The sequence below is a fragment of the Morone saxatilis genome, unplaced genomic scaffold (assembly GCF_004916995.1).
Source record: "Morone saxatilis isolate NCDOM2014 unplaced genomic scaffold, NCSU_SB_2.0 Contig15, whole genome shotgun sequence".
Classification (NCBI taxonomy): Eukaryota; Metazoa; Chordata; class Actinopteri; family Moronidae; genus Morone; species Morone saxatilis.
The window spans coordinates 8,345,533-8,362,279 of NW_023339707.1; the positions used below are offsets into that span (position 1 = coordinate 8,345,533).

Genomic DNA, 16,747 nt, shown 5'->3' on the forward strand with positions numbered 1-16,747 from the left:
GGAGGAGAAGAGAGAAGAGAGAAGAGTTTGCGTGCATGAGGGAGAGTGTCTGTCTTGGATGTTGGATTTCCTGATGGTCCAGCAGTGGAAGTGTGGGATTTAGAGGGAATTAGTATTTCTTTTGCAGAGAATCTGTCTTTTTCAGCTGGCATTGATAAGTAACACTGCAAAGTTATGATTCAGTTTAAGAACATATGGTCTACAGAAATGTTAGAGCTTTGATATGTCCAGTTTTTGCCTTTAAATGCTTTTTGTGCAAGAATCTTGCACTTGAAAAATAAAGCATTATTTGAATTTTAAAACAGTGGTGAATAAAGAAACCAGTGGACATACGGAAGATTAGGAGTCTTTGGTCCTTTTACACCTGCGGTTATTGTGTGCCTCATCCCTCCACTCCTCCATCTACCCTCCATCCTGACACACTCTGCCACTTTTGTTCTCTAATCTCATTTACTTCTGCCTTTTCTGCAGGTTTTCACTGAAATCCCACAACTAATGACAGAGGCTTATCCCATGCCACTCTGCCTTGCTCTCATCCTTTCTCCCACCCCTCTCTTTTCTCTTCTTCATCTTCTTTATGAGAATGAATCTGCCTTTATAAAGCTTTAAATATCTGGTCTCTTTTGTGGAATCAGCATTTTCTTTTTTTCTACACAGCTATCACCAGAATGCTTTGTGTGTGAGTGGGTGTATATGTGTTTTGAAGCTCACAGGTGTGCATTTTGTCTGTCATCTCACCCATTCAGTCTTGTAATCCCAGGTCTCACTGGTCTTTATAACCCCTCCACCCCAAACCCACCTTAACCTGCACAGTAACCCTTCCATTACCATACCACTGAACCACACATTAACCCTTAATTTACCTTTACAGCGAGTGGTAGTCCAACAAGTGTTACATGATAGTTACCTTGTGTTAATTATAATGTGGACATAGACAAAGGTCTTGTTCTTTATTTAGTTTAGTTACATCTTACTTCTTCTTACTTACTCTTGCTTACCAGACCTCTGTAGCACCCTCTTTATCTTTGCTTGAGGCTAGCAGCACAAGGCTACATAAGTTTCTACCAGCATAACACACTCAAATCTGCGACCAAACTGTTGGGGGTCAGGTTGCAATGTGGGTAATGTATGGTCTGCTGCGTCACTTTTGATCTCTTTTTTCATTGTGAGTCCAACAATGTAGGGCAATGCTAAATTCGTGTAGCACTCTTTTCAGACAGAGTGATATTATTGTGGCTACTATATTCGAATAAAAAAAGTATACATTTACTTACATCCAAAAAAATCTTCAAAAAAGTTCCAGACATTGAAGGAGCCACAAAAGTGGGATCCCCACACTCATCAGCCTGATGAAGATCAATGACTGGATTGTACATTTGTTAAATGTACAAATTTGTGAAGTAGCAATCTTGAATGACAACAAATGACAAATTTAATAAAAAAATATGACAATGGCATCATGATTTAAAGAGTCAGCAAGATATTTGTCTTAAAGCTAGCTAGCTAACTAGCCTAGATAGATAGTTGGCATATTGTACATAAAAATGTTGTTAGCCTACGTAGCCAGAAAAGTGCTCTTTATTACAACCAGTGGCATTATTTCTCCCTTCAGGGTCAGGTTTCTGCCTCAGAGAAATAGTTTAATGATTAAAAAATCAATCTTTGTCTGTGTTTGCACTACTCTTTGGAAGCAGACATTGTGGCCTGTGTAGGCCTCCACCCCTTCTTTAGAGTGCTGCAGTGTGTGGAGATTTTATTGTAGTGACCAAAGGTGGAACTTCAGGTCATGTCCAATAAAAACCACCAAGACATGAATCAAGGTACGCCATCTTTCATCTTGGATGTTCTTGAGTTTCCGTAGGTGTCACTGTTCTACCGTGGTTGTTATTGCTGCTCATGCTATTTACCCAGCTTCTTCTATATATTCCAGATACACTGCTGCTGATGCAAATGTAAAACATATCACTTCCTGTGTGTCAAAGGATTTTTTCCCAGGGCAGACACTGTGTATAGAAGAGCATACATATAATAGCTTCCACCACCACCTGGTCACATTCGCTCTTGTGTTCAATCATTTTACATCAGAGAGCAGCAAAGTGGACATTTATTTAACCTAACAGCTCCGGTGAGTTCAAGGTGGGCCCACTGATTGCATGGTGATGAATCGACCACCAAGGTAACTTTATGGTTAAGGTGGCTATACACTGATCCACTGCCACACCTTAAAACCCATTAACCCTCATCTCAACCCTTCCTCAGCGGAAAAACCCATTAACCTTTCACTTAACCCTTTTCTCAGCCTGAAATAACTACTAGGTCAGCAGAAAGTAGGTGAAAAATGTGTAAAGCAGAACATAATGGTACAATGTGTCTGTGGACCACAGATAGATATTTTCTCTTTGATTGTCAATGTTAGCTCTGTCTTGGTTGCCTGTTTGCCATCTTCTCTCTCTATGTGTTTAAAGTATGACTGGAAGAATGTAGAAACCTAAGGTACGAACTGGTGAGGCTAGGTATAGAGAAGAGCACGAGAGACTGGGCAGCAATGTCAGTTTTCCTTTGTTTGAAATATTTAATGAGTGTCTCTGCTGTCTTGAAATATTGACTTTTTCCCATATAGCCAGAGGGGACAGACTGGAGCAGAGGTTGTTCCCTCATTCAAATAAAAAGCAAAAGGCTGTTAGCATCAAACTTTCATCAGTTTCTTTTATTTATTTATTTATTTTTTGTTTTCTTTTTCAATCCTTGTGATTTAAAAAAGAACATGATACTTGGCCTTGATTTGGAAGTTGTGGCTAATGACTGGTGCTGTTTGTGAGTGTGTGTGCATGAGTGAGCGAGAGCTTGTGTGCTACTATAGATTTGTGTGTGTTACATTCACAATACATGAAACCCCTTCTGTACTACATGTGACGTTTTTACATGCATACCATGAGTATTTAAGAGAAGGGAAATTGTAGTCTGACTTTTACAAATTTCAAAACTAGATTTTTACTGAAACTGATTTTCACTTTAATATGGTGTTCACATGCATCTGCCTGCTACATTAAAGCACTGTTCATCAGCAGTTTACAGGAAACTGGGTCCTCTAGTGGGGAGCAATATTCTTTCACTTCAGAAAGTGAAGCAAAAAGGGAGAAAAAACACACACAGTATGCTAAAATAATGACATTTTTCAAATATAGATAAATAAATAAAAGGTTAAACTACAGAACATAATGTAACATAATATATCTTCATAAGTTGATCACCAGCGTTTACTATTTAAAGTAATATTGAATTCATAGCACGTCATTAAACCTTTAATAAAAGGTTTTTGTTACAGTTAGTGATTCTTTCATTATCACAATTCATTCAGAAAAGTATGTGCATGATAACCTATAGGCAAGAATGTTAACTATGTAAGTAATATAAGATACTGTGGAAGATAATAGATCTCATGTTTTAAAAGTGTCATTTGATATGTGTAGATAACCTAAACCCACGGATGGATGGACAACAAAAGAGTTGAACCTCAGGTCAGAGAAGATAGCTTCCCTAATTCATCACTGTGTAAAAAAGGTAGATGTTAGATACTCTAGCGTAGATAAAAGTGGAGATAACACCTTAACTGATGTTCAAGCTCAACCTTTTAAGGTAAAGTAAAAAAAAAGTAAATCAGGATGGTTGATTTCTGAGAATGTGAAAGAGGAGTGACGCCAAAATTGGACATGTCTAAGTACGCGTGAAATAATGTGAAAGGTGTTACTTCGACTTCCTATACAAGGTTTCGGTAAAGATTGTGGGTAATAGTCACATGTTTGTTAGCTTAAGGAGAAGTGAAGAGAAATAGAGTGTAACATATGTCTTCTTCACTTTGTTAAAGAAGTCCCAATAAAGGCTAGCTACAGGGGAAAGAGATTTTCTGTTGTAGTGAAAAAGCAGTAGGAGAAAATATGTGTATTGAACTCAGATGTTAAATCTTAAGGAGCAGCACTAGGTGTCATCGGTATAAACCACAAGATGATGAAGGACATTCAGTGGGAAACTCTCAGTAGGAAACTGAGGTTGGGTATTGTTTTGAAAAATGTCAAAACCCCAGCAAATATAGCAGAGTTTTGGCACAATTCCAAAACAATTTTTTAAAACATCATACTTTGTTGAACACATTTCTCCACCAAATCCTTTCAGCATTTTACGCAGTAAGTCAAACTTTTGTGGTTTGTCCAAAGTTTGTGGCACTTGACTCAACTTATTAAACCCATCTCACTCAGTTGAAGTATTAGACTTTAAGGGATCAGTGTGTAGGATTTTGTGGCAGTGTAGTTGCAGTACAACTCCCTCGACTCACCCTCCCTTTCCAAGAGTGTAGAAGAAACTAGTGGCTGTGAAACCTGGCCGACTCTGTAGAAGAGGACCCGCAGTGTCTGTAGATAAAAATGGCTTATTCGAAGGGAACAAAACCAAAACAATTCTTATTTTCAGGTTATACCTATTAATATTATATTCCATTTCTGCCAATAGATCCTCCAAAATGTTACACACTGGACCTTTAAATAATACCTAGTTAGCAAAGATAACATACCACCTCCTTGCAGTATGAGATCATCTAAGGCTCCACATTAGTGAAAAGCTAGGTGATGATGTCTGACTAGCTCTGTAGACGGAATGAATTTTGCATAATTGGTTTAATCTGAGGACATCTGGCTACTGATCCATCAGAGACCCAAAACATGAGAGTGAGGTTAATTAGGATTATTTCTGCACAGATGTTGTAGATGCAGGATGGTAAATGGTAACATGGCTCCAAGTCATCAGAACTGATGATGACCTGAAGTAAGGGTTAGGCTGAGGACAGAGCAATCAATCTCATTTAACTATCAGTGAACTGTTCACAGAGAGTGGCCGGATGTGTAACCCGGACGAGTGGGTTAACTGGTTAGTTTTTCTGTGTTCCCAGGTTAAAAAACTCTAACCCAAATTATTTGACAGTGTGAGTACACAAGATGGTCATGATCAATGTCAAGCCACTTTCTTGATTGCACACAAATGATCTGCTCTTGATAACATTATTACCGCCCAAGGGTGCAGTTTCACAAAAGCAATTTGCTTTGATTGGTGAAACGTGTAATAAGGAAAACAATGAGTGAGAGGAAATGATGCTATCAAATTAACTTATTTGTCACCTGAATGTACAAAGTCATCAAAACTTCACAAAATAGCTGCAAAAGTTCAGAAAAAGAAGCATTTTATTTCTCCTTCCTTTCACTTTGTAGTATAAAACAGAGACAGTCTTGCAGGAGAAAGAGAGAAAACAATTTAGTGGTCGAGGTCTGTGCAAATTTCTTTTGGCACGCAATAAGACCATACTCCCTACTTGACTTGGACAAGACTCATGCTCTTCATCATTCCTCGTGTTTATACTGACTGCCTTCACCACACACACACCCCTCGACTCCAGTGGTAGAGATATAAAAGTGTGCTATTACTGGGCTTGGGGTTTAATAGCATTTTATAAAATCTAAATCCTTTCACATGCCTGACTGAATCTGTTTCATACATTTTAAGTAACAACTTATAAATAAATTCTGGGTATTAAACTAGATACAGAAAGGAACTGGACTGTAACATACTTCGGTTCTTGTTTTTCCTGTTTCTTGTACCCACCTTTCAAGTAATTTCCCCACGGGGATTATTAAAGTATTTCTGATTCTGATTCTGATTCTGATTTGAACTGTAGTAGGCAAACAACCATCAGTTTACATTTTTGTAATGGTGCACTTTTTGTTCTGGGGATTTATAATATCACAAGTCTCTTAATGCATTAATTTTAACCTAACTAAGAATATGTTAATAATCAAACTGATTAGACAAGATGTCATGGGCCCTTATAGTTCATAATATGAATATTATGTAGAACCAGCAGTAGTCAAACACTGCCCCTTCAAATTCTAGCACAAACAGCACATTAAATATACCACGAGGTGAATGCACAGTATATTATGGTATATTTTTGCACACCAGGTGGCTAAAAGCTGCTTGGTCTTGTCTAAAGATTTCTCCGACATTGTCTTTGTGCTCCCCGTCTTTCCTTTCGTACCCTCCATTCCCCCTTTTTATACCCTCCCCCTCACATGCATGCACACACACACCCTTCCTGTCCTTCCTAATATCTTCTTTCTTCCTCGAATGCTCTTGTCTGTCCAGTGCTGTTGCAGAACAGGCTCTCCTTTTGCCAGGCTGACCTGTAATTGCACTCTCCATTTGTGTAGATGTGTGCATGTGTGTGTGTGTGTGTGTGTGTGTGTGTGTGATTTTGGAGTCCCAACCTGTCCTGTCCTATCACCTTGAGCGGTCATGCAGTATTGAAGGTGAGGTGGAATTAGGAGGCTTTGCACAGGAAGATAGGAAAATAACGAGATTCTCACCATCCCTGTCTCTCACGCACACATAAACACACAAACACACACATTATCACACACATACAAGCACCCTTAGTTTCAAAAAACTGTTTCTGTCTCTACACACACACACACACACACACACATGTCCCAGAGGAGTGCTCGAGGGGCTTATGCAGGGGATTTTGCTGTTCTGCAGTGTGCCTGTCAGATAAGGAAGGAGACGCGGTCCTGCCTGGTGACACGCTACTGAACGCGTGCAGTACAGCCTCCTCTCCTTCCCCTTCCCTCTTTAACCTGTCACTCAAGTCACCTGCCACCCTCTGCTGCCACCGGTGATGATACCACACACACATAAGCACTGTCTGGTATTTCATTTGGTAAAATAAACACAACACACACACTGGAATGGAATATTCTACCCAAACCTCCTCTAAATCTGCTGGTTTGGCTGAGACCAGTATGCTCTAATGAGAAGACGACTGGAGGAGCCACAAAGCTGCACACCCATAAAAAATCCTTTAAATAGTACGTCAGTATTTAAAAGTTGGTTAATGGTTGGTAGTTTGAGGCAGAAACCTTTGCTCTTTCTTTATTCTACTCCTTTTTATTTCCTTCACCTCGTCCCTCCACCTTCCCTACAACTCCCAACTTCTCTGTATCCCCCCCTTCCTTCTTTGGCCTGTTCCTCCTCTTGGCCATCGCTCTCATTCATGTACCCCCTTCTTTCCCTTCCTCTTTGCCCTCCCTCCCTCCCTCCCTCCTGATCTTCCTCTTTTTCACCACCTGTAATCCTGCTTACCGCTGTTCTGCAGCTGCTCAGGATCACAGTTGGAAAAAGAAAGAGTTATAGAAATCAGAGGGAGAGAGAAAAAGAGAGAGAGAGAGAGAGAGAAAAATTTGGACTCTGCTTTTATTGCAAGGGTTTGTTTTTCAGGACAGCTGATGTTTCTTCTAAATTATTTTCATTATTAATAGTTTTAGTTTGATGCCAATTTACAGTAGGCTAGCCTGTATAACTAGTAGTGATGTGGTGCAATAATGATTGAGATGGTCTGTGGATGAGATGCTTGGTAAGAAACTGGCATTTTGCCAGCACTTCCATCCTCTCTCCATCCACTCCTCTTAAATTCTGCAGTACAGCTGCGGCCAGGCGCACCTACACCAACAGACCTTCATTCCATTGTTTTTCATCTTTCCTTGTGTCCTCCCACCCCAGTTTTCATGTTGCAGCCAACAATCAGAGCCAGGTTGGAAAGTAGTGGTTTGTTTTATTATCTGTGCTTTGCTGGACAATTTGCAGTGGGGAGGAATAGAAAAGATTGAGGATGAGTGGCAGGTGGAAAAAAAATACCAAAGCCAATTATGACTTATAGCCACACAGACGTTTGGCACTAATGTTTCCATTAGTGTATAATCACCTGAATTTAAGAATCATTGTGTTTTTGTTACCTTAGATGAGCCGTTTTGAGACGCAGAGGGTTGCCTTCCATGGAGTCCGCCATGTTGAACTGCCATGTTTCTGTAGTAGCCAAAACAGAACGGACAAATCAAACGCTGGCTGTAGAAGAGGCCTTTGCTGTTTTTCACAAGTTTTGCAGCCCCTGTCGTTTCTCATACACACTTCACAGCCTGATCTTATACCCAGGCCTATTAGTTTTAATCTGCAACTTCACCGCTAGATTTCACTAAATCCTACCCACTAGTTCTTTAAGACACACAACGAACAAATATAATTATGGTATGGCTTGATGAGATGGTCGCTCTGATATTCCATCTGCAGGTATCAACCACCAATCTTCACCTTATCTACTATTACATTATTATACATGACGCCCAGCAGGCCTTTATGTTGAGTGTTCAATCTTGTCTATATTAGCCAGGTTTCCTCCACTACCACCCATCCTACCATGAAAACCCTCTTGCTTACGCCCTTGGCCTCTCCTGTCTCAACCAGTCGCCCTCCACCACCACCACTGACACCCTCTTTACTGACACCATCCCCCAGCCCCAGCCTCTTGGCAGCTCCTCCAGGCAGGCTAATTGACTCAGTCCCAGGAGGGGGGGGATCATGCCACATTTCTAATTTGGCTTCCCCTCCTCCAGATAAAAGCTACATCACACCCCCTTTCTTCATGCCCTCGGTTTCTATCAATCCATGCCCTTTTTTATTTGTTTTTAGTTTTATATTTTCTACACTTTTTTACAGTTCAGACTCAGACACATATATTTTTAAGTGTGTAAAGAAACATGTTTTTTGAATTTGTTTATCTTTTTCTATGTCTATATCTCTATATCTTTCTTACATCTTTCTATCAGTCTCTCTCAATTTTTTTCTTTTAGCTGGCTGTCTACATGACTGCCAGCCCCAGCCCCAAATACAGACATAATAGACAACTGAATACATGAAAGGACAGATACACACACATTCACAGAGCACAGCACCTCGCCTTTGCTCACCATGGGGTTCACCTTCAGAGAGCCTCCATCTCCACCAACTGCACCTGGGGACCATGATGGGCGTGTCTCAATGTGTGTGTGTGTGTGTGTGTGTGTGTGCACACGTGTGTCTATAAACCGAGCCTCCCATCCCACTAACAAGCAGACAGATGGAGAACAAAGACATTTTGTTATTGATTGTATCACAGTTCAGAATCAGAAAAATAATCAAAAAAGTCTCCAACGTGCTCAGATTGGGAATTCGAGATTTTGTACTTGGTGTACACCAAACAACATAAAAAAATAGACTTTTGTGAACCTATAAATGTATACATAGTGTTTATACTGCACTGCTATTTATAAGATACTGTTCAGTCTATCTGAATGCATTAGTGGACATCTGCACAGATTCCATGTGTGCATGCATCATAAATCCAATGCATATAATTTAAATGGTTACAGTGTGTGCATGTGTCTGTTTTTTGAGCAACTAACTGCAGACAAAGACTGCAGTAATACTTGAGAAAAGCGTTGAAGGTGCTGTGTGTTAATATCTCTATAAAAGAGAGGTGGAGTAAACTGCAAGAGCATTGACCCAAGGAGGAGTTTCAAGATACAGTGGCTAAAATTAAAACAACAAAATACACACACACACACACACACACACACACACACAACACCAAGTATACACACAGTAATAGCAGCACAGCACAAGTCAGGCATCTTGACAGATTCTGTGCAAGAAGCATGTTTGGTATGTAGCAGTAGCTGTGGCCATTAGTAAAATGGTATTTTCAGATGGACAGATAAGGTATTTTAGCTGGAGGCTCGGGGTCGGCTGGTCTTGTGGAAAAGACATTTGACACGTAGAGAGTTGTTACCTACTATACAGTATGTGGAAAGATTTCAGGTCTGTTTTTTGTATTTGTAGAGGGTTGGAAAAGGCATTCCTATTTTTAAATAACAAGTAAGAACTGGTTGGACTGATAGTACCTTTTTATACATATAGTTTTTTTTTTCCAACATACAGAAGAGGTACATTTTTGCACTAAATTTTCCACAGATGTACCATAACAGAAACATAATGGGCCCCAGATGCATTCATCTTTTGATCCACCATAAGTTATATATTATATTACATTCTGCTATGAACAAAAGTTCATAGCAGGCGCAGGGAGAATTATAGATCAACCAACGCTGCAGTAGAATTATCAAAACAATTGTTCTTTGTCCTTTGTTCTTAAACACTTTTCCTTGACCTTGGTGGAAAATATCATGAGGTCCAGAAAAGAAGAAGAAGAACGTAGAAGAAGAAGAAGAAGAAGAAGGACGTAGGAAAAGACAACCGCTGCTAAGAGAAACAGATTTGTACAGTTCATGGGTGGGAAACCAGTGAGGGATTCCCCTCGTTTATTATCGGTCTGTCCCTAGTGTCAAGTGTTTGCCTTAGATTTGTTTCAGGCCACATATTGATGCAGCGCAACAGACAGTCTGCAATTTTTATTTGTGTTAAAATTTTTGTTGGCTCAGTATATTAAAGACTTAATGTGATCACAAGGAGAGGATTGCATAAAATAAGGCACCTGCTTCCTCTGTAGATGAAAACGGCTCATTCTAAGGTAACAAAAACAGGTTGCTGTGATTATACACTAATGAAACCTATGAATATTACACACTAGACCTTTAAGGATGTGACTGCTTATTGTCCCATTTGAGACATTTGTCACAAGCCCTTTCTCTCATACCTTCTGTTGCTAGTGGTGCTGAACTATACACACACTGAAGTTAGATAAACAATCCAAACCAGTTTTTATTGGCAGGAATGAAATGTTACCATCCTCAAATATAGAGATGACAGTCTTTGATGTGACCACTGATTATGGACTGGAACTATGAGGAGAAATGGCTGGTGTCTTATGTGTGGGTGAGGGGGCTTCAAACAGCAAAGTCTTTCATGCTTCAGGCCCCATATGCTTATATACTGCTCACTGTATCCCTCATTAGCCGTGGTTTTGTGTGTGTGTGTGTGTGTGTGTGTGTGTCTTTTGATGACCACCTAGAATATGAATTCTCATGTTGATTAAAGTGAGAGTCTGTTCCTGCATACTGCATATATACATTTTGTTGTGCACATATATGAACTGCATGCATTTTAATGGCTGTGTTTGTGATGTGGGACAATACATCTGATTGATTACTTACATGTTGAATGGGACTGCTGACAGAAGCAGGGAAGGAGGAAGAGAAGAAAGAAAAAGGTGAAAGAGAATGGGGGAGGGAGGTGAAATACAGGCAGAAGGGAATGGAAGAGGGAGGAAAAGTTTTTGAATATGTCTACAGTGAAAAAAAATCTTAATTCCTGAAAAGCATCTGTATTTGGTGTTATTAGGTATTGAGCGTGTATTCCTTTGTGTGCATGCAGGGCTCCGTCTGTCTCCTGACAGTAATGCTGATAGATGAAAGCCAGGGACATAATTAGTGACCAGCATTCTGCAGGGAGTTTAGTCTGTGTGCAGGAAATATAAGTTGAGGAAAGAAAATAGCAGGCTGTGACATGCTGAACAACATTTGGTTTCACCTACATACCTGGACACACCTTCACTCTACACACAGAAATGATGTATACTTATACCTAAAGCCGGCAGTGCTAATACTTTCAGTAAACTCTCATGGTAAATAGGTATAAAAGAGTGCAAGAACTCATGGTGAACATGTAAAATCAGTGTGTGTGCTTATTATTTCAACATCTTATCATCTTAACATCTAACATCAACAACTTTTGTGTTTAAAAGTTTAAAAATACAGCTAAAGCTGATTGTGGTTGTCAGTCAGATGATTGCTGGATCATGACATTGACTAAAAATGGCTACAAAATGTCAGTCAGGGTTCAGGTCACAAAGGCTTTTTAAGCTATAATATTCTATGTTAGGTGTTTCTGCTATGATCCCAAAATCCAACTAATGACATATTTGAGTTTAACCAAGTGGTTAATGTGTGACAGTAGACTTTTAATGCATTCTTGCATGTAAATATGTATTTATGTACATCAGGGGTTGATATTTGATATTTTATAAACTGATATTTTTACAGGATTACCTTAATCACGGCAGTACATGCCCCCAACCCCAACCCTAACCTTACAACTTTAACCCTAAAACCAACCCTACAATACATATTTATTCCTTGTGGGGACCAAGTTATGTCCATGTGACAGATTAAGACACCATAATGTGATGAATAGGAAACACTCACACACACACACACACACACACACACACACACCGTCCTCAAAACCTGTCATCAGTCCTTGAGTCCTGCAGGGCTGCTGTGTGGAAGTGGAGGTTTAACAGCAGGGTATAACTACACACTGACACACTGATGCTCACTTCCTGAACAGATTAAAAAAAATGTCAGCCACAATTATTTGCCAAGTAAGCAAGACCTCTCTGAAAGCCAATGAACTATAGGGTGTAAAAGTAAAACCACTTCCATACCATGCTGTGTGTTATGATCTCTCACTGTGCTTTATGTGAGGTCCTGTCATACATCCTGTAAAGTTGTCAGTTCAACTCTGCAGCACTGTCACCAAGATAAACTGGGCTCAACAACACTACGGTGCTTTAAAAATATTTTTTTTTGTTGGCAAACTCTATGGTGCAAAAGTTTTTTAAAGCAAACTCTGTGTGAATAAATGCATGTGCTTAATTACTAAGGTACCCTTTGACCTTTACTTACATAGGATAAATATCTGAGTTAGTGCACTTTATATTGCTTCATGTAATAGTATAACTATAGTCCAAAATAAATGTCAGCAATCAAAATATATTTTGCAGTCTTATTCCAAAAAAGTTTCTACTTGACATTCACAGAGAACACTGATGAACTCTTCTACTACACCTTCTGTGGGAATGCAACAAAACGTATTAAAGTACTATGTTTGGGAATTTTATACATTGATTGATTATTATCTTAAAGTACAAATACATATACACATTTTAATTCAGTATGGATAGCAAAAAAATATTATTATAAATAACTGGGTTGACTCCAATATACCAACCTGCAAAGAGCAGAATAATAAGACAACTTAATGTTATTAATTTTTTCTAAAATCAATGTTACTTTTGTTTCAGTTTGTTGTTCCCCTGAAAAACAAAAAGTCTCCAAAAATATTAGCTGTTTGTCAGTTTAAACACTGTCATGATTTAAAAGAGCAATGTTTTTGTTGGGGTTCTAAACTCAATATAATGTAAATGTAATAAACAATTACAGCACATAGACCTCAGAATAATTGATAATAACTGTGGTAGTTTGTGAGGAAATGTTTTCTGGGTCAAAGTTTCTGTCATACTGACAATTTTTTTTTAGATCCAGTGACTCAACAATCAGAGTTTTAATTGTCACTTTGACAGTCAATCCTGTTCTGTATTTTGATATACAGAAACAACATATCCATGGAGCTATTGATGGAAGCAGAGGCGTCCACAGACCCATCAGGATGTTGTTGGACACACCCATATATGAACTCTGCTTGCAGATTAAATCTTAGTCCAAGATTGCATTGGTGAATGAAGCTTCAGCAGGAAAAGAGGATCCCCTGGGAGGTGACTGTTGAGGATATGACAGTCCTGCTGGTAGAGCAAAGCAAAGACGCAATGAGAGTGCAGCACTGTGAGTTCGAATTGGAGGACTTTCATGATGAAGATACTAAGCCTGTTCTGACACTGGTGTGGGAGGTGAACAACAGTATTAAAATGAGAGACGTAAAGGAGCCAGGGGGCTGCTCATGTCCCCAAAGGTCATCCCTCCGTGTTTTCAACATCCAAAGAGTATTAATTTGGCTCAGGAGCCCAGCAGGAGCCTGACAGAGCAGCTGCAGGTGGCCACCAGCTCCAAACTGCTCAGTTTTAAAATTCAAACCACTTCATATCAAGGTTATAGGGATTAATCCTTGCTTAGTAATCAGACTGAATCCAAACAAACGCTTAAACTGCAATATAAACTTTTATTTAAATCAGTTTTAGACTTGATTCGGTGTAATCCACTTTGAAAGTTTGATTTGGTTTAAACCATGATTTAAGCCTTAATCCTTGTTAGTTTGTATCTTGCGATTACCAGCAAGCCTGTCAGACATAAAAAACCCTTCCATTCATAGACTGAGATCAGTAAAAGACAAAGAAAGAAGGACAGAAAGAAAAGCAAGTAAGCACAGTTAAATCTGCTGAATCCAACTCCGTATTCAGTTTCTGGCCTCTCGTCCTGCTCTCTGCTCTTCCTCTCATCCTGACATGAAATAGTCATTAGGTGTAGTGGTAATTCAGCCGAGCCGTCTTTCCACATTAGCTAATGTGCATCAGAAACTTCAGAGGGGTGTGTGTGGTGTGTTCATGTGTACAGTATATGGAACCCTGTATATGTGGGTCTGTGTGTGTCAGCATCCAGAAGTGTGTGGTTCTGTCACAGTTGTACTGTGTGTGTGTGTGTGTGCTTCTACGTCAGACGGTTCGCATGACAAGATTTTCTGTTCTATGGTGGACAGGTGCTAAATAATAAAAGCACCAAGAACAAGTAACAGGAGAGGAAAAGGCAAGACAGAAGTACATAGAGAAGAGACAAGGAGAGGCAAGAATAGAATAAAGAGAGAGAAGAGGAGGATAAAGAAGTGGGAAGGAAATACAGGAAAGAACTGATGACGAGAAAAGTGCAGTTTGTTCAACTCTGAAGGTCTTAACACTACGTTCTCCTCTGAATGCCCTTCCTTTGTTTAGGTTATCTCTCTTCCACTCATAAAAGTTCATTCCTCCTCTCGGCTGCTGTTGGTGAGTAGTGCCAAGCAGCAGCAGAGCTGTCTTCTCATTATGGAAGGGAGCGGAGGTTGGAAGACGGGCAGGGAGAAGCAGCGCTGTAGGGCATGACTGATGGTTTGTTGGTATTGTGTGTCTTGTGTATGAATAAGGTAATTTCCCCCTTTGAAACATAAACTCCTGCGACAAAGCGAGAGATATAGAGGAGTGGGGTGTGTGGCAGAAAATGGAAAAGAGACAGACACAAAGGAGAGAGCGACATCACAAGGTGACATCTGATGTCAGGTTTCTGTGACTGTCGCCTCTGTGTCTGTATTGTGCGTGTGTCTGTGTGTGTGCATTTATTTGTATAACAGAGCTGTATCTTTTAATGTATGACGTACAGGTGCATGAATCTATGCATGCTTTCACTGGATTTTCACTTTATTTATGATCGAACTGTATCTTAAAAACAGTAAATGTTATTATTAAATAGATGTGCTCTTCTCAGCATTAAACTGAGTGTATAATGACAGTGTGTCAACAGAAATTGTCAACTATCTGCCAGTGTTGTGTTTCATTGATTCACCCAGATCTGAGACAGCTGTACTCAGGGGCCCCTCGGTAACTCTAGAACACACACACACACACAAGCACACACAGAGGTACACACCTGGGCAAAGTGAATCCTACCCCAAGGGCAGCTTTGAGGAGGACAGCTGTGAACAGAGGGAGGCCAAGATAAACTACAGGAAGAGCTAAATGTTATAGAGTAACTAAGACTCTGCGCTACTGTGACAGCTGATCAGAGCCAGCTGACTGATGGTTGCAATATGGCCACATCAAGGCTGTTGATTAAAGTTTATTAAAGATCCTGATGTTATCTTCTTTTTAATATCAATCCATCCTTATCACACTACTGACGGCCTTTAACGTTTTGAATTTGTGCCACTGTGTCAGGTTGTGTAAGAAATCAGCTGTACAGATTTATGGTACAAGAATGTTTTAGAAACATTTGGCAGCAAAAGGCTGGAAAGAAATAAAAGACTGCCAGCCAATGTAAAAATAGATATGGACAATACAAAATTCGGCTTTGCAAATGTTTTATAAGGAAGGAAACGCATTTAACACTTGTTAAGCTCCATCACACACCGTTTTTGGTGAGTATAATTGTGACAGTACACAGGATGCCTTTAAGATTAAGGCTATGATTGGAGGGAATGATGGTACTCACAGTTAAAACTGACTATTTGTAGAAGTTTATAGTATAGCAAAGGTGACATATAATAAATGCTTACATACCTGACAGACACCTCAACCTCCATATTCTACTGTTTCGGCACTGTATGAGTATTAAACTACTTCCTACATTGGTACTGGCTTTGCTACTCAGTATAAATTGCTTATGCAGAATAGCTGCACATCAATGTTTTAAACTTTCAAAAAGATTATGTTGATATAAAATGGATGAAAACATCCAGAACCTTTTATGATGTTTGGCTTTATTTGACAAAAACAACTCAAAAAGAATAGCAGTTAATAGGAAAGCTAAAAACGTAAAATATTTAGACATATTTTTGTGATCTTTCCTGTGCCGTTTGATGAGCTTTCTGTGATTGGACATAAAACAGTTTGACTGGACTTAACTACGGAAAAATATTACATGAAGTCATTTTTCTTTATAGCATCCAGAGCTGAGTGCAGGTTGGCCTGGAAAAGATAAAGTCTTATGGAAGTTGGCAATGGAGCATTGTGCAGACAGAATGACTTATATGTGGATGTATACACTACAGTGTGTGTGTGTGTGTGCGGGTGTGTGCGCATGTGTGTGTATATAGGTGTGTGTGTCCTAGGACGGATGAGTAGGCTAAGCATTGAGGCGGAGTTTGGACAATTAAAAGAATTCCTGACTGCATTCTTTCTCCCATGAAAACTCCCATACACCCCACTGTTGGCGTACTCTTTCTCTGTCTTCCTCTCTCACCTCTCTCTCATTCACACGTTCACACTCTTCTCTTCTCTTGGCCAATTAAACTGTCAGTCTGTCTCATGATCTGGCTCTCTGTCTCACACTCTCTATTTAGCTTACTGTAGAGTAAGCATTTGTACTACCACTACCCTCTTTGAGAGAGAGAGAGAGGGGGG

General features: G+C 39.6%; 1 protein-coding gene across 1 annotated transcript in view; it reads left to right on the plus strand.

The window, feature by feature from the left end:
• sema3b (sema domain, immunoglobulin domain (Ig), short basic domain, secreted, (semaphorin) 3B) overlaps window positions 1-16,747 on the plus strand; it is a 71,205-nt gene that overhangs the window by 665 nt on the left and 53,793 nt on the right. The window lies entirely within an intron of this gene.